General features: G+C 40.6%; 1 non-coding gene across 1 annotated transcript; it reads left to right on the top strand.

Annotated features, from left to right (window-relative positions):
* Window positions 1–1,763: 1,763 nt before the first annotated feature.
* Trnav-uac (transfer RNA valine (anticodon UAC)) lies at window positions 1,764–1,843 on the top strand. Its single transcript is given in 2 exon segments — window positions 1,764–1,799; window positions 1,808–1,843. It is a non-coding gene; the product is annotated as a tRNA-Val (tRNA).
* The last annotated feature ends 1,287 nt before the right edge of the window (window positions 1,844–3,130 follow it).

Genomic DNA, 3,130 nt, shown 5'->3' with positions numbered 1-3,130 from the left:
ATGCACTGGAGGATCTCATTTGAGGGCCCCAAATCCAGTTTTAAAAGGAAAACATCCTAGAGGAAGTGATAGCCAACCAGTCTGGAGTAGTAGGAGTTAGCCAGATGTAGTAGTGAGATGGGGAGGACTGTGGGCCAAGGGAGCGATGGATGCAAAGATTCAGAAGTCAAGTAAAGTTTAAAAAAAAATTTTTTTAGTTGTCAATGGATATTTATTTATTTATTTATATGTGGTGCTAAGAATCAAACCCAGTGCCTCACACATGCTAGGCAAGCGTTTTACCACTGAACTATAACCCCAGCGCCCTCAAGTAAATTCTTGATATACTGCAAGAACTGCAAGTAAAGTTAAAGACTATGGATTGCCTATGCAGGAGAATAGGGAGGAAGGGAGGCATACTAACCAGAAGCTCTATCACCATCAGGTGGTCTGCCTTGTTCAGTGGTTTGGAGTGTTGGATTGAAATCTTGGAAATGTCACTCCTAATAAAATTTAGAGGAGAAATTGTAGGGAGCAAGCCTGTAGTCAAATATTAGTAAGAAGGCTCCTACTGAAGGTGAACTGACTAGGAGAGGGTAGGGTGATCAAGAGCTTAAATGCTGCAATGCAGAAGAGGCACTGGCAATAAGAAGAGTGAGAAAGCTGGACAGATAAGAGATTGAGATCATAGGATGAGAAATAAAACAGTTCCTACTGATGACCAGGACCAGGACATGACCTTGAGAATGTAGGTTGGATGCCTGTGGAGATGAAAGTCACTTTGAGATCAAGGACATGGGAGGATTCTCCTATGACTGTTTTTTTAAGTGTGATAAAATACACATAATGCTTATCATCTGAACAATTGTTAAGTGTATTGGGTGAGTTTTAAGTAAGGGAGGTGCAGTGGTGCATGCCTGTAATCCCAGCAGCTCAGAAGGCTGAGGCAGGAGAATGGCAAGTTCAAAGTCAATCTCAGCAACTTAGTGAGGCCCTAAGCAACTCAGTGAGACCCTGTCTCTAAATAAAATATTAAAAAGGGCTGGGGACATGGCTCATTGGTTAAGCGCCCCTGGGTTCAATTCTTGGTACTCCCCACCAAAAAAAGTTATTTTTTTAAAAATTTTTTTAGTTGTTGATGAAACTTTATTTTTATTTATTTATTTATATGTGGTGCCAGGAATCAAACCCAGGGCCTCATACATGCCAGGCAAGTGCTCTGCCACTGGGCCACAACCCCAGCCCCCCAAAAAAGTTTTAAGTGGCATTAAGTGCATTCATGTTATTGTGTTATCATTACCACCATCCGTAGGACTCTTAACTCTTTCAAAACTGAAACTCTGTTCCCATTAACTCCCTATTCTTCCTCAGTTTCCGCTGCTGCCAGCCCCTGAACAGCCCCTGATAGAAATTTTTGTCTCTATGAATTTGACTATTCTAGGTAGCATACAATATTTTTCCTTTTGTGATTGTTTATTTCACTTAGCATGATATGACCCCAAGTTGCATTAATTTTTTAGTGTTGGAATTTCATTTCTTTTTAAGGTCACATGATATTTTATTGAATATACTTTTATCCCTTTTAAACTTTTGATTATGGCCCACAATAAGAAATGTAGTTCACATTATATGCATATATTATGTTTTTGAAATGATGTTATCAGTATATGATTTTACATAATACACATCATTGAAATAAATGCTTTATCCCAATCCACTCTTTCTAAAGGTGAAGTACTCTAATATTTCTATTCTATTTCTTTTAAAAAAAAATGTTAGGGGTTGGGAGTGTAGCTCAGTGGCAGAGCACTTGCCTTACACGCTCACATGCACGAGGTCCTGGGTTCAATCCCCAGCACTGCAAAACAAAACCAAAAACTGGTTACAATCCTCTAAATTAACTAATGGGTTGTGATCCCTAGTTTGTGAATAATTGATCTGTTTGGATATTGAAGTTACCCAGGATGGTAGCAAAACTTGGCATGGAGTGGAGCCAAAGTCTAACAAATAAGGAAGGGCAAAAACAGTTTCATGTGTTCGTCTTCGTGAATGGCCTATAATCTCAACATAATTTATTAAGTAAAGGGCCAAACATCAGTTTATTTCTGGCATAATTCATGAATTTGCTGTTTTCCCAGTGGTCTCCAACTGCCATGGGTTTTTTGTTTCTATTTCTTCACTGCCAGGGAACATTTTTCTATCTTAGGAAAGAATTAAGCAAAATGCCCTCTTCATATTCAGGGGTTCCCACAATCTGATGGGGAAATGGGGAGGGGGATAGGAACCTCAGCAGTAAGTGACTGTGGTCTCTAGGTCTTCCAAAGGACCAGCTTTCTAAATTCCCCAGAGGGAAAGGCAATGTAGGGAGGCAGGGGAGTGGGGCTGGGCCCCCAGGCTGGATGCTGGAGCATTACTTGCCAAGAGAAATGCTGAAGGTCAAGGGCCAGGACTTCACAGTGAGTGTGCAGTGGGAGAAGAACTGTAGCAACTTGTGTCCTGATGATCTAAGAAGGTCAAAGTGTTTCTCCATTGTCTCCCTGGGTCACTACCTCCTTGGCTAATTCTGTTAAACTTTAACACCAAATATCCAGAAAGTTTCATCATCATCAGTTAGGTAATCCCTCTATGGCATCCCCATAGGATGAGATCAGAATGATCACCGTCTCAATAGCAGTGAAAAAATAAGCTGGGGTGGGAAGGCAAAGCAGAAGGGCTCTCGTATATCCATCAAAATTTACTGCACTCTGCACTGCACTAACTGTTGAAGGTATAATGAAAACAAGGCAGAGTCTCTGCTTTTTGAATGTTGGCTTAAGATTTAGGTTAGGAATGATCAGACCAAGTATTCTCAGGTGAGGACTCAGAGTTTGCAAAGTTCTTATGATGAGAAAACTTGACTCGTTTAGAAAAAATGGAATCGAGGTTGTTCAGGTCAAGGGTATAAAATTCAAGGGTGGATGACTAAGTAGGGACTAATCTGTTAAGATTTTGATGAGATTGGGTGGTTAATGAGAATCACAGAGAACCCTAGGATGTTTCAGTGCTTAGGCTGGGCCCTTGGGCACTGGAAAAAGAAAACCATATATATATATGCCTGGAGAATATCTATAAAGCTGAGAGTATTGCCCAGTGGTAGAGCACTTGCCTAACA

Source organism: Sciurus carolinensis, chromosome 4 (assembly GCF_902686445.1).
Source record: "Sciurus carolinensis chromosome 4, mSciCar1.2, whole genome shotgun sequence".
Classification (NCBI taxonomy): domain Eukaryota; kingdom Metazoa; phylum Chordata; class Mammalia; order Rodentia; family Sciuridae; genus Sciurus; species Sciurus carolinensis.
Note: the sequence above shows the minus strand (reverse complement) of the source record. Positions and strands in the feature narration are given on the sequence as shown.